General features: G+C 44.5%; 1 protein-coding gene and 4 non-coding genes across 5 annotated transcripts in view; 1 reads left to right on the top strand and 4 right to left on the bottom strand.

The window, feature by feature from the left end:
* Positions 1–20358, bottom strand: part of LOC136872598 (E3 ubiquitin-protein ligase TRIM45) — a 362766-nt gene that overhangs the window by 196263 nt on the left and 146145 nt on the right. The gene's annotated exons all lie outside the window — the stretch shown is intronic.
* On the bottom strand, positions 849–922 carry TRNAT-AGU (transfer RNA threonine (anticodon AGU)). Its single transcript has one exon. It is a non-coding gene; the product is annotated as a tRNA-Thr (tRNA).
* Positions 2386–2457, bottom strand: TRNAP-AGG (transfer RNA proline (anticodon AGG)). Its single transcript has one exon. It is a non-coding gene; the product is annotated as a tRNA-Pro (tRNA).
* TRNAP-AGG (transfer RNA proline (anticodon AGG)) lies at positions 3256–3327 on the bottom strand. Its single transcript has one exon. It is a non-coding gene; the product is annotated as a tRNA-Pro (tRNA).
* TRNAP-CGG (transfer RNA proline (anticodon CGG)) lies at positions 14128–14199 on the top strand. The gene has a single exon. It is a non-coding gene; the product is annotated as a tRNA-Pro (tRNA).

Raw genomic sequence — 20358 nt, 5'->3', positions numbered from 1 at the left:
GCCTATTCTGACGACTTGGTCTTAATGGCAGATTGTGCCGAAAGCCTGCAGTCTAATATCTTGGAACTTGAAAATAGGTGCAATGAGTATGGTATGAAAATTAGCCTCTCGAAGACTAAATTGATGTCAGTAGGTAAGAAATTCAACAGAATTGAATGTCAGATTGGTGATACAAAGCTAGAACAGGTCGATAATTTCAGGTATTTAGGTTGTGTGTTCTCCCAGGATGGTAATATACTAAGTGAGTTTGAATCAAGGTGTAGTAAAGCTAATGCAGTGAGCTCGCAGTTGCGATCAGCAGTATTCTGTAAGAAGGAAGTCAGCTCCCAGACGAAACTATCTTTACATCGGTCTGTTTTCAGACCAATTTTGCTTTATAGGAGCGAAAGCTGGGTGGACTCAGGCTATCTTATTCATAAGTTAGAAATAACAGACATGAAAGTAGCAAGAATGATTGATGGTACAAACAGGTGGGAACAATGTCAGGAGGGTACTCGGAATGAGGAGATAAAGGCTAATTTAGGAATGAACTCGATGGATGAAGCTGTACGCATAAACCGGCTTCGGTGATGGGGTCATGTGAGGCGAATGGAGGAGGACAGGTTACCTAGGAGAATAATGGACTGTGCTATGGAGGGTAAGAGAAGTAGAGGGAGACCAAGACGACGACGGTTAGACTCAGTTTCTAACGATTTAAAGATAAGAGGTATAGAACTAAATGACAATACTAGTTGCAAATAGAGAATTGTGGCGACGTTTAGTAAATTCTCAGAGGCTTTCGGACTGAATGCTGAAAGGCATAAGAGCCTATAATGATAATGTATGTATGTTCAAAATTAACTCCGCTGAGGCACCGGAGGGATTCGAACCCTCGATCTCCTGTTTACTAGACAGGCGCTTTAACCAACTAAGCCACGGCGCCCACGTAAGGAGCGTGTGCGAACACAATAATGAGCTTCGTGCCTTTAGTGATGGTGGTAGAGACTGCTGTTCAATAACGGAGTGAAGTCCACATTTTAAATGGGAGACACTCCAGATGTGGGTTCCTTTAGGACCAATCAGTTGAAAAAATCCTTGTAAGTCCTTGGAAGGCAGACTCCTGAACAGGGGCTTTGTGGGAGAATAGGATGTTGGGAAGGGATAGGCAAGGAAGAGGGAAGGAAGCGGCCTTGGCCTTAAGTTAGGTACCAATCCGGTATTTGCCTCGAGGAGAAGTGGGAAACCACAGAAAACCACTTCGAGGATGGCTGAGGTGGGAATCGAACACCCCTCTTCTCAGACAATGAGGTTGAGTTGAACCCCGTTCCAGCCCTCGTACCACTTCTCAAATTTCATGGCAGAGCCCGGAATCAAAGCCGGGCCTCCGGGGGTGGCTGCTAATCACACTCACCACTACACCACAGAGGCGGACCTTTACTAAATTTATTCCAGCTAAAGGTGTAGTACCTCCTCCCTGAAGTGCCTGTCTAGTAATCGAGTGTTCGAAGTAAACAATGTTATATGACCCATTTGACCGTCTACGTCTACTGCATTTCACCAGTAAGCTGCTCAGTAATCGTAAATATTAGATTTGTAAACGGTTGGGTCGTTGGTATAGAGGTATGATTGACGCGTATGGTGCGAGAGGTCCCGGATTCAAATCACAGACGAGCCCAGAGTTTTTAATGTGATTCCTATTTCTTTTTTTTTTCTTTTTTGCTATTGGCTTTACGTCGCGCCGACTCAGATAGGTCTTAATAATAATAATAATAATAATAATAATAATAATAATAATAATAATAATAATAATAATAATAATAATAATGTCATTGGCTTAACGTCCCACTAACTACTTTTACGGTTTTCGGAGACGCCGAGATGCCGGAATTTAGTCCCGCAGGAGTTCTTTTTACGTGCCAGTAAATCTATCGACACGAGGCTGACGTATTTAAGCACCTTCAAATACCACCGGACTGAGCCAGGATCGAACCTGCCAAGTTGGGGTCAAAAGGCCAGCGCCTCAACCGTCTGAGCCACTCAGCCCGGCCAGATAGGTCTTGTGGCGACGATGGGATAGGAAAGGGCTGTCTGTGTTGGTGCGACGTAAAGTCATTTTAATAAAAACTCAATGTTTTATAAAGTTTCTTGTTCGTAAGGATGGCCTTACGTAAAACGAGTACAAGAGACATAACGCCGGGATGAGTGGGTCAGACGGTTGAGGCGCAACCTCGTGTCGGTACATTTACTGGCACGTAAAAGAACTCCTGCAGGACAAAATTCCGGCACCTCGGCGTCTCCAAAAACTGTAGAAGTACTTAGTGGGACGTAAAGGTAATAACATTTTTAAGAGGAGTAACACTACTACATCTCGTATGCTTACTAGGAAGAGGAATGATATTAAAACCTGGGCTCGTCCGGGATTTGAACCCGGGACCTCTCGCACCCTAAGCGAGAATCATACCCCTAGACCAACGAGCCAACTGTTAACTCTCGTAATATGCATTGTTACTGAGCAGCTAACCGGTGACGTTCAACAGAACTGGTCTGCCAAGTGGGTCACACAACCTTGTTTACTAAAGCTGCCATATGCACACTTCCAGCTGCTTCTGAAGATGTTTATTTCTCGAGACAGCCACTATAATTGGAACTTTTTATATCAAAATATGAAATAGGGCCCGCCTCTGTGGTGTTAGTATGATTATCTGTCACCCCTGGAGGGCCGGGTTCGATTCCTGGCCCTGCCACGAAATTTGAAACTGGAACGGGATCCACTGAGCTCGGGAAGGTCAACTGAGTGGAGGAGGTTCGATTCCCATCTCAACCAACCTTGGAGTGGTTTTCAAGTGGATTCCGACTTCTCCTCCAGGCGGGAAAGTACCTAACTTAAGGCCACGGCCGCCTCCTTTCATCTTCCTTGTCAGCCTTTCCGATCTTCCCATACCCTCACAAAGCCCCAGTTCAGTGTAACAGGTGAGGCCGCCTGGGGAGGTACTGTTCCTCCTCCCCAGTTTTATAACCGACACTAAGTCTCATGCTCCAGTACACTGCTGTACCTTAATTAAGTGCACGGTCGCTTATTTCCCACTCCTACCTCTTTCGTGTCCTATCGTCGCCGTAAGACCTATCTATGTCGGTGCGATGTAAAACCAATTGTAATAAATACTCCATGTTTTATAAAGTTCCTTGTTCGTAAGAATGGCCTTGCAAAAAGTGCAATAAACACAACACCGCCACATCTCGTATGCTTACTAGGAAGAGGGTTATTCTTAAAAATCCGGGCTCGTCCGGGATTTGAACCCGGGACCTCTCGCACCCTAAGCGAGAATCATACCCCTAGACCAACGATCCTACTGGCAACACGCGTAATATTTACGGTTACTGAGCAGCTGACTGGTAACGTACAGTAGAAGTGGACTGCCAAGTGGGTCACACAACCTTGTTTACTAAAGCAGCCATATGCATACATTCAGCTGCTTCTAACTATAATTAATCTGTTTACCCTCCAGGGTTTGTTTCTTCGTCGGGCTTAGCGAGGGATTTCCCCTCTACCGCCTCAAGGGCGGTGTCCTGCAGCGTGAGACTTCGGGTCTGTAATATAAAATTGGGGAGGAGGACCAATACCTCCCCAAGGCAGCCTCACCTGCTAAGCTGAACAGTGGCCTGGCGGGGAGGATGGGAAGACTGGAAGGGATAGAGGGAAGGAAGCGGCCGTCGCCTGAAGTTAGGTACCATATCGTCATTTGCGTGGAGGAGAAGTGGGAGACCAAGGAAAACCACTTCAAGGATGGCTGAGGTCTACTCAGTTGACCACGTTCCAGCCCTCGTAGCACTTTTGAAATTGCGTGGCAGAGCTGGAAATCGAACCCGGTCCTCCTGGGATGGCAGCTAATCACTCTTACCACAGACGGGGACCCCTTAAATCTTGCGGGCAAATTGTATTTATATCGCATCCGGGAACGTCTAAAAGTGTTACGTAACAGCTGATGAATCAGAATTAACTTCCGCGGGCTCCAAACAGTAGATCTTTGATCTCCCATGCATTAATAGGTAAGTTATATACTAAATTGCCCTTGTCACTAAACCGTTTAGAGTAGGTAATAATAACAACGTCCGCCTGCCACGAAATTTGAAAAGTGGTATGAGGGCTGGAACGGGGTCCACTCAGCCTCGGGAGGTCAACTGAGTAGAGGTGGGTTCGATTCCCACCTCAGCCATCCTGGAAGTGGTTTTCCGTGGTTTCCCACTTCTCCTCCAGGTGAATGCCGGGATGGTACCTAACATAAGGCCACGGCCGCTTCCTTCCCTCTTCCTTGCCTATCCCTTCCAATCTTCCCATCCCTCCACAAGGCCCCTGTTCAGCATAGCAGGTGAGGCCGCCTGGGCGAGGTACTGGTCATTCTCCCCAGTTGTATCCCCGACCAAGTGTCTGAAGCTCCAGGACACTGCCCTTGAGGCGGTAGAGGTGGGATCCCTCGCTGTGTCCGAGGGAAAAGCCGACCCTGGAGGGTAAACAGATGATGATGATGATGATGAATAATAACAACTTATATAAAAATGATAATATTTTCTACAATTTGATTTACGTTCCTCCAACGCAGATAAATCTTATGGTGACGACGGGGTAGGAAAGAGCTAGGAGTGGGAAGGAAGCGACCGTGGCCTTAATAAAGGTACAGCCCCAGTATTTGCCTGGTGTGAATATGGAAAATAATAATAATAATAATAATAATAATAATAATAATAATAATAATAATTGTACCGGGCGGTACACCTCTACTCTGTTTATTTAAAAGTTGCGCCAGTTGAAACTCCTCTTCTGGAGGAAGTCCGAACTTTATCTACACTATTAATCTACTAATTCCTCAGAAGATGTCACTACCTGGAAAATTTTGAGTTTTTGAACTGTGTCACTTTTGATGTGTTTTTGTTTCGCTTGAAGTAAGAAGTGTGAACTTTCTCTTCTAGAGGACACTACTGAAGATCAACAATAGTGCGACCTAGTGCGGAGTCAAAGAACTATTTTGTTGGAGAAATTTTTATTTCAAGAGTTTGTTCTTTGTTAAATTTCCTTCTGTCATTGTTTAAGTTGGCTGTATACCCCTCTTTTTCCCCTTAGTTTGGATCTAGCCAATCCCGAATTTCTTTAATTAATTTTCCACCAATAATGTGTTTCTTTTTCCTCTATGTAGGGGTTTCTTTTCCCGAACCAATAAAGATTTTGTGGGAGGGTGTTTTCTTTCCCCTAACGCCTAGAATCTTCCGCGAGAGGATATAAACTGCTGATTTTGGGGTCTCCGGGCCACTTCTGTTCCATCTTTCAGTGTATTAAGTACATAGCAGGAGGCGGGAAGCGCCTCTTTCTTCTTCAGCCGTTCAACACCAGGTAATGGCCTATTAATAACTTCTTTTCTTGCTAGGTCGGCAGTTTAACACTCGCGGCGGGTTCGAAGCATTTCCATCATGTAACCTTTTCCTAAAATGTAATTACTCTTTTCATCTTTTTCTTGTAAAGCTACATATTGGGATAGAGAGTGCTAACCCTCTCGAGCTCCCACTCACATTTGTTTTGAGGTGAACTTATTTTCTCAAACTATTCTTCGTTTATGTAATGTAAAGTGTTCTTCTCTAAGTCACCTCTGTAGTATGGGATTAGCCCTTGCGTTAGTGGCCCAGAGCCAGATTAGGTTTTAAAAACAAAGTGTATTAGGAGTGCAAGTTCGCCTCCTCTCAAATTGTTATTTTAGAGGTCATGTAATCAACCTTCTTTTCATGTAATAGACCTCCGTAGTTTGGGTATTTTACCCCTGTAAATACGTCCTTAGAGGACAGCTTGAAGGTAGAGTTTGGTGTGGCCTTGTGATAGGCTTACAATTTTGAGAGCGGATCGCGCTTTGAAATTTGTTTCTGTATGCCTCGTGCAGGCTTTATGTGTAATGTTTGGAGCCAGTGCTCCTGGGAATGAATGGGGTTTTCTGCCCCTTGGCTAAAATTTTTTTTGGAGTAAGGCGGGGCTGATTGCCCAAGAGTTATGAAGTAAGGGCACTGAGCCCGAACCCAGTAATATTGTACCTACATTTTTGCTACTCTGTACCTGTTATGATTGTTACCTCTTGTTTTTGAAAAGAAAATATAACCTAGTTAAATTTTAAATTAATTTTACATTGCACGTTAATTTCGTAGCTTGAAACCCATTCACACCCGCACCTTCTTTCACCTCTACCTACCACGGATATATCCGTAACAAGTGGTAGCAGAGCGTGGTTGAATGGGTCTCAATTTAGCCCCTTTTGACGGCTAAACATTGCTTTGATTCGAACTCTAACAATTTTCTCAGTTGCTGGAATTTTTTGAGTTTTTCAAAATTGTTCTGTCATTATGCCCGGCCCTCGCGATGTTCTCCTCCTTAACTACTTGCGCAAAGAGGAGTTGATATATGAGTTAACTATCAGAAACGTTCAATCTGGAGGCACGGTTGCAATAGATACTAACAAGCTTAGAGAGTCCCTTGATTTGCCCATTTCCATCCCCAATTTGGGAGAGAAAGAAATTGATGACTCTCTTTCCACGATTGTCGAGAATATTACTGGGCTAGCATCGGTAGTCAGCTTTTTTGATGAAAACGATCCATCTCCTAATCAAATTAAGCGTGTGCAAGGCAGGCTGTATCACTTTGCAAATAGAGTTAATGATCTGTTGTCTCTAAAGGTGAATGACGTTCAGAGGAAGCAAGCTAATACGCTCCTTGAAACTATTTCTGAATTGTCTAATAAGGTCACTCAATTGCTAACCGGCGAAGCTCCTCCCAAAACTGATCAACCCGCCACGGTGAATGTAGGTAACGAGGAAGAGCCTCCTCAGGGAGAAGTCAATAGGATAACCGTTGCTGCTCAAACTATCTCTGCCCCATCGAACAACGAATCTGAACGCCGTGCGTCATTGAGTAACATCCGCTCTGAATTAACTTCTTTGCCATTGAAACCTTTAACGACTATGTCACCTGGGTTCAGCAGCTTGCCTCATCCTTTGGCAATGTTGCTTAGAGGTATCTCTAAGTTTTCCGTCAACACCACCAGTGACGTAATTTCATTTTTAAGATTTCTAGTGGAATTTCAGGATCATGCCCTTGTGTTTTCTCTTTCCCCATGTCAAATTTTGCAAATTATCTATCCTTATGCTATTGGTGTTCTATCTGACAAAATAGTTAGAGCCATCGCTGAGCAATCTTCTATTGAGGATTTCCATGCCCATTTGCTAGCTAACTTCATCTCGGCTAGGGCCAGGTCCTCCCTTATTCAGAAATACTATTATCGGGTACAGCGCTTGGATGAAAACCTGGCAGACTTCATCCAAGATATTAAGTTTTATACTAGGGTGTTTGCTCTCCACTTCCCTGAGGATCAGATCGTGCAAGCTATTGTCGAAGGGATTTCACCACCCTACAGGTCATATTTGTGTTTCGCGGCGTGCCCGCAAACCTTCTCTGAACTGGAAGCATTAGCCGTCTCTGCGGAAGGAGTTAGGTATGCCGATTCCTTGCGTGTGGCGAAAGAACCCCCGCCTTCCTTTAGTAACACTCGGCCTCCACCTCGCCGACCAGTCAATCCCCGTAAATGTTATGCTTGCGGGTCGCCTGACCATCTGCGGAATAAGTGTCCTCTGATCAAGTCAAGTGGGACAAGGAATGGAGCAGGGTCATCACAAGGCTGTTTTAAGTGTGGGGCCTTCTCACATATCGCCAAGAATTGCCCAAACTCAAATAGCACCCCCTCGTGCTCAACTTCTGGTGCAAATTCCAGCTATGCCAATAATAAAAAGTGACTAGTGGCGTCGGCTGAGCCGACTAATCCATCTTCCCGAGACTCAGCCCCTAGTAAACAGGTTGTAAATGCAGAGAACGACCAGCCTTCAAATTCATCTTTTGAATGCCCTAAAGAGTGTCTTAGGATTGCGGCGGATACCCCCGCACCTGTTCCTTTTCTTAAGATTGAGTTAAATAACGAGCCTATAACAGCTCTCTTAGATTCAGGCAGTGTTTGTTCCATTATTTCGGCTGATTGGTATTCTAAATTGAAATCTGTTTGTAAACTCCCTGACTATGTCTCTTCTCCTGTTCAATACGTTTCGGCTAATTCATCTCCATTAGAAATTCTAGGTTCCTTACTGGTCAAAATTCGTGTTTTTAAGTTTACATGGAAAGTTAAATTGTTTGTGGCCAAGCAATTGTCTTGCCCCATTATATTGGGAGCTGACTTTATTTCTCACACTGGTCTTGTGCTCGATCTCCAGAGTAGGTCGTGCACATTCAAATTTGCGTCCAATTGTAGAATTCCCTTGTTAAAGTGTAATTCTGTATCCTGTTCATCTATTTCGCCTACCCAGGATGAGATGTTGTTAGACCTTAGACATCTACCTGAGGAGCAGGCTGATAGTATTCGCAAACTGTGTCAGTCGTTTCCCGAGGTGTTCTCTGATACTCTTGGTGTTACTGACCTTATTGAATACAAAATTGAGGTTACGGATTCGATTCCTGTCCGTTTTCCACCGTATAGGCTATCTCCACCTAAAATGAAGGCTCTGAAAGAAATCATCGATCAGATGTTGAAGGATGGTATTATTAGGCCCTCTAAGTCAGCGTATTCTTCGCCTATTTTTCTAGTCCCGAAACCCCAAGGAGGCTTCAGGCCTGTCATTGATTACAGGGCTCTCAATCGGAAGGTGGTGTTGCAATCTGTGCCCCTTCCCGACCTTCATTCTTGCTTTTCATGGTTTCGTAAGGCCAAGTTCTTCACCATCTTGGACTTGAATCAGGCCTATAATCAAATTCCCCTTGCCGAGGAGTCTAAACATCTTACAGCGTTTGCCACGGACTGGAACTTATACGAATACAACCGCGTGCCTTTCGGGCTCCCCACGGGGGCAGCTGTGCTCACTAGGCTACTAGATAGGGTCTTCTCCGACATCAAATTTGAGTACTTATATCACTACTTGGATGATGTCGTCGTATTTTCCGAGACTTTTGAAGAACATCTAGATCATCTGCGAGAAGTTCTGAATCGCCTTCGTAAGGCTGGGTTAACTGTCAAGTTGTCCAAGGTTGCCTTTGCTAAGCCCTCTATGTCATTCCTAGGGCATATTGTGTCACCCGATGGGGTAGCTGTCGATCATTCTAGAACACAGGCCATCCGTGATTTTAAACCTCCTAAGGACATCAAAGGTATCGCTAGATTCATTGGTATGGTGAATTTCTTCAGGAAGTTTATTCCTAACTTCGCTAATAGAGCGGCGCCCTTAAACCTTCTTCGTAGGAAAGGCATCAAATTCGAGTGGGGACCTTCTCAACAAGCCGCTTTCGAAGATCTTAAATTAGCTCTCTGTAATGCCCCTGTACTTGCTATGCCTGATTTCTCGAAGAAATTCATCGTCCAAACGGACGCGTCGTCGTCAGCTGTAGCTGCAGTCCTTCTTCAAGAGACTGAACTAGGGAGGCGTCCCATCGCCTATGCATCTAGGACTCTATCGGTTCAAGAAGCCAAGTATTCCATCTATGAGCTCGAAGGGTTGGCAGTCTTATTCGCCTTAGAAAAGTTCCGTCTCTATCTGGAACATGTCAAATTCGACCTGGAGACAGATAATCAAGCCTTAAGCTGGGTCTTAGGTAGGCCGCGTCGTACTGGTCGTATAGCCCGTTGGGCCACCCGTATTTCTGCTTTCCAATTTGATGTACGACATATCAGAGGTACCGAAAATGTTGTGGCTGATGGACTCAGCCGTATGTTTTCAAACGAGGTCGAGACCCATGAACCGGTCGACAGTTCATCACCTTCCGAGTCCATACAATCCGAGGTTAATGCCATCCTAACCGATGCTCCCATGCTCTTTAGGGATATCGAGAAATACCAACGTGAAGATCCTACGCTGGCTCCGATAATGGAAACCCTTTCTTCTGGGGAACATGCTGTCCCTTATGTTCTGAGGAATGGTGTTCTATGTTGCCCTTCGAGGCATGATAAGTTGATGAAAGTTGTTGTTCCAGCGGTTCTTGTACCTATGATCTTCAAATACTATCATGAGACCCCATTGGGAGGGCATCTGGGTATCTTTAAAACTCGTGAAAAGATTCGTGAAATGTTCATCTGGAAAGGTATGGACGGTGAAATCCGTGAACTTGTAAAAGCTTGTAAATCTTGTTTGCTCAGTAAACCCACCATGTCCACTAAAGTAGGCCTTTTGTCTTCTCATCAAGCATCGCGCCCCATGGAACGCCTGTATATTGATTATGTAGGACCCTTCCCCCAGTCAAAGGGAAATGCCAACAAATTCATCTTTGTGTGTGTAGATGGTTTTACAAGATTTTCGTGGTTATTCCCGACTAAGCTGGCTACCGCTCAGTCTACAATTACTTGCTTAAATTCTATTTTTGCTTCTTTTGGTCCGTGTCAATATATTGTATCTGATAATGCTAAGGCGTTCACATCAAATTTATTTCGTAAATTCTGTTTTGACTTGTCCATCTCTCATGTAACTACTTCTGCTTATTACCCTCAACCTTCTCTGGCTGAACGGGTTAACCGTAATCTCAGGTCCGCACTCATTGCCTATCATCATGAAGATCCTTCCAGGTGGGACACGTCCCTGCATTGGATAGCTTTTGCTTTGAATTCGGCGGTTCATGAATCTCACAAGTTTACTCCAGCTTCTTTGATGTTCAAGTTTGTTCCCAACTCGCCGCTCTCTAACCTCTGGTCTTTGAATGACATTCTACCCGAGACAATAGATCCGGATAACATTAAAGATCTTTGGAAGAAGGCTAAAGCCAATCTTAAAGTGTCTCATGAAAAGGTTAGGGAAAGGTATGATCGTGGACGGAGACCCACCACTTTGAAGGTAGGTGACCAGGTTATGGTCAAAAATTTTGTTCCCGCGGGCAAGCTTGCCCCCAGATTTCATGGGCCTTGTATCATTCTCGATTTTCTTACGCCGGTTACCTTATTGCTAAGTAATCCAGCCACCGAGAGGATATTTAGAGTTCACCTGTCCCAGGTGAAACCGGTGTAATTTCTGTGTTAACTTGCTCCATATTATTTTGAAAGGATATGAAGGTTATATTTTTTTTTGAGTTTCACTTTTAAGGCTTTCTGCCCCTTCTGTAATATTTTGGTTTTAGATGTAAGCCTTGTGTAAAACCTGCCCCGACCCGTTAAACGGCCATCCTGTTCTTGCCACGGCCATTACCACGCTCCCGTCTCCTGCTCCACCTTACACTGTGGCTTCATAATAGTAAATGCCATGGATATCTACACGCCGCTGGCCCCTCAACCTCTCCACAAGCCTGTACCCTCAAAGAAGATGATAGTCCAACACAATTCTGCCGCCTAGCTTTAATGTTTCAGCGCCCCCGCAGCCGCGCAGCACCGTGCAGCGACTGGGGAGGGGGATGGGCCCCCTCCTCTCCAGCGAGGACGACATGTGCACGGCGAGCCGGAGCTCTCCTCCCGGCCAAGGCTGATGTGCGGCGCACGAACTACTACATGCCCGCAGCCTGTATCTGTTCACCGCGGGCGCGGCGTACTTCAACACCTCTGCTCCCCTCATAGTGCGGGCGAGCGGTATCTCAGGGTACTTGAGGGGTCCGAGCGGCCTCCGTTGGACGCAAGCTGCAACGGCCGGTCTGGCCATCCGACTCAATCTACATCAACTACATGGACAGTCACCATAAGCAATAATTACACTTGGGAATTTAACAACAATATTTGGTGGACATTGCAAAATTTTTCTTCACCTTTTAAGCATTAAAAGTTTATCTTCAGAAATTTAAATTCTACAAACATAAAGACTTTCATTCACCTGCAACAACAACATTTTGAAACTGAATTAAGAAATCTTGTAAATGCTTCTGCTATCTATCTTCGTATCAACATCATTACTTGGACTTTGTTTCAAACTGATTTCATGTGTCACCCCTGGAGGAACTTTTGGGGGGGGAGGTCTGTACCGGGCGGTACACCTCTACTCTGTTTATTTAAAAGTTGCGCCAGTTGAAACTCCTCTTCTGGAGGAAGTCCGAACTTTATCTACACTATTAATCTACTAATTCCTCAGAAGATGTCACTACCTGGAAAATTTTGAGTTTTTGAACTGTGTCACTTTTGATGTGTTTTTGTTTCGCTTGAAGTAAGAAGTGTGAACTTTCTCTTCTAGAGGACACTACTGAAGATCAACAATAGTGCGACCTAGTGCGGAGTCAAAGAACTATTTTGTTGGAGAAATTTTTATTTCAAGAGTTTGTTCTTTGTTAAATTTCCTTCTGTCATTGTTTAAGTTGGCTGTATACCCCTCTTTTTCCCCTTAGTTTGGATCTAGCCAATCCCGAATTTCTTTAATTAATTTTCCACCAATAATGTGTTTCTTTTTCCTCTATGTAGGGGTTTCTTTTCCCGAACCAATAAAGATTTTGTGGGAGGGTGTTTTCTTTCCCCTAACGCCTAGAATCTTCCGCGAGAGGATATAAACTGCTGATTTTGGGGTCTCCGGGCCACTTCTGTTCCATCTTTCAGTGTATTAAGTACATAGCAGGAGGCGGGAAGCGCCTCTTTCTTCTTCAGCCGTTCAACACCAGGTAATGGCCTATTAATAACTTCTTTTCTTGCTAGGTCGGCAGTTTAACACTCGCGGCGGGTTCGAAGCATTTCCATCATGTAACCTTTTCCTAAAATGTAATTACTCTTTTCATCTTTTTCTTGTAAAGCTACATATTGGGATAGAGAGTGCTAACCCTCTCGAGCTCCCACTCACATTTGTTTTGAGGTGAACTTATTTTCTCAAACTATTCTTCGTTTATGTAATGTAAAGTGTTCTTCTCTAAGTCACCTCTGTAGTATGGGATTAGCCCTTGCGTTAGTGGCCCAGAGCCAGATTAGGTTTTAAAAACAAAGTGTATTAGGAGTGCAAGTTCGCCTCCTCTTAAATTGTTATTTTAGAGGTCATGTAATCAACCTTCTTTTCATGTAATAGACCTCCGTAGTTTGGGTATTTTACCCCTGTAAATACGTCCTTAGAGGACAGCTTGAAGGTAGAGTTTGGTGTGGCCTTGTGATAGGCTTACAATTTTGAGAGCGGATCGCGCTTTGAAATTTGTTTCTGTATGCCTCGTGCAGGCTTTATGTGTAATGTTTGGAGCCAGTGCTCCTGGGAATGAATGGGGTTTTCTGCCCCTTGGCTAAAATTTTTTTTGGAGTAAGGCGGGGCTGATTGCCCAAGAGTTATGAAGTAAGGGCACTGAGCCCGAACCCAGTAATATTGTACCTACATTTTTGCTACTCTGTACCTGTTATGATTGTTACCTCTTGTTTTTGAAAAGAAAATATAACCTAGTTAAATTTTAAATTAATTTTACATTGCACGTTAATTTCGTAGCTTGAAACCCATTCACACCCGCACCTTCTTTCACCTCTACCTACCACGGATATATCCGTAACAATAATAATAATAATAATAATAATAATAATAATAATAATAATAATAATAATAATGTCCTCCTCTGTGGTGTAGTGATTAGTGTAATACATTCCCGGATCTGCCACGAAATTTGAAAAGTGGTACGATGGCTGGAACGGGGTCCACTCAGCCTCGGGAGGTCAGCTGAGTAGAGGTGGGTTCGATTCCCACCTCAGCCATCTTCAAAGTGGTTTTCCGTGGTTTCCCACTTCTCCTCCAGGCAAATGCCGGTATGGTACCTATCTTATGGCCACGGCCGTTTCCTTCCCTCTCCCTTCCTTATCCCTTCCAATCTTCCCATTCCCCACCAAGGTCCCTGATCAGCATAGCAGGTGAGGCCGCCTGAGCGAGTTACTGGTTATTCTCCCCAGCTGTATCCCCCGACCCAATGTCTCATGCTCCAGGACACTGCTCGTGAGGTGGTAGAGGTGGGATCCCTCGCCGAGTCCGAGGGAAAAACCAAACCTGGAGAGTAAGCAGATTAAGAAAGAAAGGCCAGTCCTTTAGGGAATTCTTGCTGTGTTCAACTGTTCAATTGGTTGATCACGCCGTGTTACAAAGCATTCGTTCTTATTCTGATGCCATCAACGAGCAAGTGCATCAGCTTAAGTGAAATGAAAGTTCACAGGATAATAATAACAAGCCAACGTATCTGGCTCGTTGGTCTAGGGGTATGATTCTCGCTTCGGGTGCGAGAGGTCCCGGGTTCAAATCCCGGACGAGCCCGTCATTTTGGATACTGCTTATGATTGGTTGATTTTTTTTTTTTTTTTTTTTTTGCAAGTTGCTTTACGTCGCACCGACACGGAGAGGTCTTATGGCGACGATGGGACAGGAAAGGACTGGAAGTGGGAAGGAAGCGGCCGTGGCCTTATTTAAGGTACAGTGTCTGGTGTGAAAACAGGAAACGCTGTGAGCTGGCACACGGGAGATAGTGGGTTCGAATCCCATTGTCGGCAGCCCTGAAGATGGTTTTCCGTGGTTTTCCTTTTTCACACCAGGCAAATGCTGGGGCTGTACCTTAATTAAGGCCACGGCTGCTTCCTTCCCATTCCTAGGCCTTTCCTGTCCCATCGTCGCCATAAGACGTATCTGTGTCGGTGCGACGTTAAGCAAATAGCAAAAAAATAGGAAACCACGGAGAACCATCTTCAAGGCTGCCGACAGTAGGGCTCGAACTCACTATCTTCCGAATACTGAATACTGGCCGCACTTATGTGATGGATGTTTGTCCTACCTGTCTCAGAAGTAATCGTCTCAACGAAAAAAAAAGGAAATATTTATGTTAACGTCGCGAACAACTGAGCTCATAGGGAGGAAGACAATGATGTTAATGAAACTAAACTTGAAGAAGTGGATAGGATGTTAATAAATTGTACTGCCATAAAGCGTCCGCCTCTGTGGTGTAGTAGTTAGTGTGATTAGCTGCCACCACCGGAGGCCCGGGTTCGATTCCCGGCTCTCCACGAAATTTGAAAAGTGGTATGAGGTCTGGAACGGGGTCCACTCAGCCTCGGGAGGTCAACTGAGTAGAGGTGGGTTCAATTCCCACCTCAGCTATCCTGGAAGTGGTTTTCCGTAGTTTCCCACTACTCCTCCAGGCAAATGCCGGGATGGTACCCAACTTAAGGCAAATACAGTAGAGACAATACGCGACACTTACGGATTTCGCCTTGCTAAAATGGGAGGCAATTCGACGGTGGCGCTCCTAGTGACTTGTCCTGAACAAATCGCGCTAAATTCAAATATCAATGGAAATGTATATACGAAAATGCATAAATAAATTACGTCTAGAAAGAAAGTGGTATTGAGATATTAACTTCGAAGTTGCTAAAGCAATTCTGGATAAATGAATGAAGAATTATTTAAAAGGTTATTATTCAAAGACTGAAATTAGACACATAAACAAGATATGAAATGGGCTGCTGTGAAATGGCTTGATCTTCCATTTATGCATTACTTTTTTAGCTTTAGCATCCTGCCTGAACTTTTACGGTTGGATTTGTCTTTCTTTCTCATTTAAAAAACATTGTATGATCACATTAAGACACTTGTCAATAAAAATATTGGCACATTCCTTACACACATGATGCAATGAATTAACATTTAAAAGCTGGACAATTTTTCTCTTAACATGAAGCCTACTAACAGAAAGAAAATCTATAAAATTCCTTCTTTAGTCTGAGAAGAGGGATTAAAGAAAGAAAAGTATGAAAATGTTGTCGACAGTGATGCTTTGAGGAATATTTACGAACAATTAGAGTAAAAATGTAATATACCCTTGGCTGTATAGTCGAGGATTTTAAAAAAGTCGCTGGCCTGGAAATGATCTGAACAGATCTTATAATTCTTATATAAGCGTAACGTCCCTTCCTTCTTGTACACCTTATCCAAATCACTTCTGTGACATTTCAAAACCCACAGATCACACCTACAACAACACATCGGTATTGAAGGTTAACTGCTGCACTATACAATAAAATATACATATTACATTTTATGCCAGTTAAAATATGGGCCGAGCAGGTCAGAAGATTATGAAGTACTATAAAAATCTGTCACTGGAAGAATATACATGCAAAACACAATATTACTTACATGTTCTTGTCACGAGGTAACCTGAAGAACGACCGCGCATTTTTCTCTACTTCGTAATTACTGCAGCCAAACACAGCACATACCTTTCCCCTCATGTTGAGAGGAGATATCAAGGAATGACACACGCTACTATTTAATTATGTCAACTCACTGAAAACGCATAAATAACAGCAAAAACTTCACACAAAAATACACGTGCTCTTATGAGGGAATCAGTACTGTTCAGGTCTATCCGCTAGAGTGAGTTCCAATAGCTGTCCCTCGATATCTCGCTCAGTGTCGCGTATTGTCTCTACTGTATTTGCTTAAGGCTACGGCCGCTTCCTTCCCACCTCCTTCTCTATCCCTTCCAAACTTCCCATCCTCACACAAGGCTCCTGTACCGCATAGCAGGTGAGGCAGCCTGGGCGAGGTACTAGTCCTCCTCGCTAGTTGTATCCCCCGACCTAAAGTCTCACGCTTCCTTGGGGGAGTAGAGTGGGAGAGGGTAAATGCATTAATAAAGAAAGGTATATTGTATCCAATGTAAAAAAAGAATCACGTTGTAAAATTATTGCCCCAACCGAAAGAAAGGCGTGAAGTTTTTCTCATTTGTTAGAAAAAATTCTGGATCGTGGAATAAATGGCTATTTTGCTGCAAATTCTTATAATTTTGCAATATAGGTTGAGTCAGAAATACGACTGTATGTTTGATCGATTGCTGATGTTTGATCATAGCTCTTTCAGATGAAAAAATGGCACCATCGGAGATTCAAGGCCCCTTAATATGCAGCAACAAAATCGGTTATGCAGCAGCAAGCCGCATGAACGATTTTCGGAATGATCGCGAGGCTCTGAGACGCGATTTTAACATAACATTGCTACCGTCGACTGTGGGAAAGAGGAGACAACTGCTGATAACGGGAAACATTCAGAAGTAAAGCCTCCTGGAAGACCTCGCAGCAGCACTGATGCAGCAACAAGAGAAAGGATCGTGGAAGCATTCGGAATGGCCCCCAGAAATCAACACGCCAAGGTTGCACGTCAGTCAGTCAAGTGTGTTTCGTGTTTTGAGACGTGATAAATACAGAACTTTTAAGCCGATTCGTGTTCATGAAATGAGGGAAGATGGCCCTGACAGGCAGTTGCACCTGTGAGAATTTGTATTAAAGGAATGTGAAATTGACGAATCTTGTTACAAAAAAGGGCATTTTTCACACGAAGCTGAGTTGCAGGTGAATGGAAAACTTAATCGACGCAACTGTCACTATTATGCAAGAGAAAATCCTAAAATTATTGAAGAGAAGCATATGAAATGCGGATCCGTGACAGTTTGGGCAATGATTGGATGGAAACGATTGCTAGACATGCGAATTTCGGGAGAGACGGTGAACAGTAATGTGAAATCCTCAATTAAGTTGTGGTGCCAGTGATACAAAGTGTTCAGCACCAACACTGCGCACTACCTAATTGCGGCGGAGGGAAATTTGTATCGCGAATTACCAAAGAAGTGGGTCGGAAGGAGGGGGCCAACAGAATGGCCAATCCACTCTCCCGATCTCACAGATTGTGATTATTGGTTGTGGGGGCATTTGAAGGACCATGAGACATCGACGTGCTGAACACAGTAATTGGGGAAGAAGTTCGTCCTCCTCTGTGGTGTAGTGGTTAGTGTGATTACAGTAGCTGCCGCCCCCAGAGGCCTGGGTTCGATTACCGGCTCTGCCACGAAATTTGAAAAGTGGGACGTGGGCTGGAACGGGGTCCACTCAGCCTCGGGAGGACAACTGAGTACAGGTGGGTTCGATTCCCACCTCAGCCACCCTGGAAGTGGTTTTCCATAGTTTCCCACTTCTCCAGGCAAATGCCGGAATGGAACCTAACTTAAGGCCACGGCCGCTTCCTTCTCTCTTCCTAGTCTATCCCCTCCAATCTTCCCACCACCCCGCAAGGCCCCTGTTCAGCATAGCAGGTGAGTCCGTCTGGGCGACGAATTGGTCCTTCTTCCCAGTTGTATCCCCGACGCAAAGTCTCACGCTCCAGAACACTGCCACTGATGTGGCTGAGGTGGAATCCCTCGTTGAGTCCGAGGGAAGAACCTAGCCTGGAAGGTAAACGGATTAAGAAAGGAAGATAGAAAGAAAGAAGAGGAAGAAATTCATGCAATACCTTTGTTCATATATCAAAAAGCAATGAGTGATTTTCCAAAGCGCTGTCGACTATGCTGTGATGTTAACGGCGAACATTTTGAGGCAATTACATGCCGCGGTATTGTTGGTGTTTTTTTTTTTCATTGCTGTGTGTTTATAGTGTCAGCCCATGACTTTCTAACGGGGCCATTCTTTTATCTGGAAGAGTTATAATTAAACAATAAGCAATCGATCAAACATATAGCCGTATTTCCGACTCACCCTGTATATTTTGTATCTGAATTAGTTCTATTGTAATATATTATTTCTTTCTTTCTTTCTTTCTTTCTTTCTTTCTTTCTTTCTTTCTTTCTTTCTTGATCTGTTTACCCTCCAGGGTTGGTTTTTCCCTCGGACTCAGGAGGGATCCCACCTCTGCTGCCTCAAGGGCAGTGTCCCGGAGCGTGAGACTTTTGGGTCAGGGGATACAATTGGGAAGGAGGACCAGTACCTCACATAGGCAGCCTCACCTGCTATGCTGAACAGGGACATTGTGGCGGGGGCACTGGAAGGGATAGACAAGAAAGAAGGAAGGAAGCGGCCGTGGCCTCAAGTGAGGTACTATCCCGGCATTTGGCTAGAGGAGAAGTGGAAAGCCTCGGAAATCCACTTCCAGTACGGCTGAGGTGGGAATCGAACCCACCTCTACTCAGTTGAACTCCCGAGGCTGAGTGAACCCCGTTCCAGACCTCGAACCACTTTTCAATTTTCGTGGCAGAGCCGGGAATCGAACCCGGATTTCTAGGGGCGGTAGCTAATCATGTTAACCACTACACCGCAGAGGCAGACTATAATATATTATGTAGACAATAAAATGGAAAACTGGTAAACAAACCCAGTAAGGAAAACTTACAGCATATGTTGTGTGCTCGCGCAACGAAACGCTCAGCGTGAAAACCTTTGTGAGATACCAAACAAGTCAGTGAACGTATAGCCACTTACACTCTTAAGACAATCTATTTCTATCGTCATTACGGAGCGAGTTGGCTACGTTTTCGCGGCATGTAGCTGTGATGTACATTCGGGAGATAGTGGGTTTGAATACCATTGTTGGTAGCCCTGAAGGTGATTTTCCGTGGCTTCCCATTTTTAACGTCAGGAAAAAGCTGGGGCTCTATTAAGACCACGATAGCTCCCTTCCCACTCCTAGGCTTGCCCCACCCCATAAGACCTGTCTTTATGAGTGCGACATAAAATAAATAGCAAGAAAAAGAAAACAATTCAAGATATATCTACAAGAGACTCAAGAAACAGTCTACCTCATACACGGCCCCTACCCTGCACCTCCGAGGGCCAGATGGGAAGCTCCAAATGAACAACAGAGACTGCACCAACACCTTTGCACAGTACTTCCAGAAACTCCTCAACGCAGAAGAACCTAAAGAAAGACTACCCTTCACCGACTCTGTACCACCCAACAGGGAAGGAATAGAGGAGATAAACAAAGGCCTCAAGAACAACAAGGCACCAGGTGAAGATGGTATAGTTGCAGAGATGTGGAAGCATGTAGTTGAACAGTCCCTGCAGAGTATCGCCCAGATCATCCAGACATATGGAGAACAAAGGTCTTGCCAGAGGGATGGATCTGAGCCGTGATTCATCCACTACACAAGAAAGGAAGTAAGATCGACCTCAACAACTACAGAGGTATCTCCCTGTTGCTTGTAACCTACAAGATCTTCTCTACAGCCGTGCTAAATAGATTCATCGAACAGCTGGTGGATACGATTCAATAGACAGACAGATCCTCTTCTCTACTCTGCAGGAACTGGGCCTAGATGAGAAGACAACCAGACTGGTCCAAGCTACGTTCGCAAACATCACCTCCAAAGTCAAGTTCAGGGGTGAGCTCTCTGAGAGCTTTCCCACCCAGACTGGAATCAGACAGGGAGACGGCCTCTCTTCCATCCTTTTCAACTGTGTACTAGAGAAGATCATCAGGGAATGGACTGCAACATTGTCATCAAAAGCAGGACTGAAGCTTGGGTACAAAAAAGACAACCTCAGTGTACCCTGTCTAGTCTTTGCTGATGATCTCATCCTACTGGCCAACAGCATGGAGGAGGCTACTCACCAATTACAGAGCCTCTACAGTATTGCAGCGAAAACCGGATTGAGG

Source organism: Anabrus simplex, chromosome 4 (assembly GCF_040414725.1).
Source record: "Anabrus simplex isolate iqAnaSimp1 chromosome 4, ASM4041472v1, whole genome shotgun sequence".
Taxonomy (NCBI): domain Eukaryota; kingdom Metazoa; phylum Arthropoda; class Insecta; order Orthoptera; family Tettigoniidae; genus Anabrus; species Anabrus simplex.
This window is presented reverse-complemented; position numbering and strand designations above follow the sequence as displayed.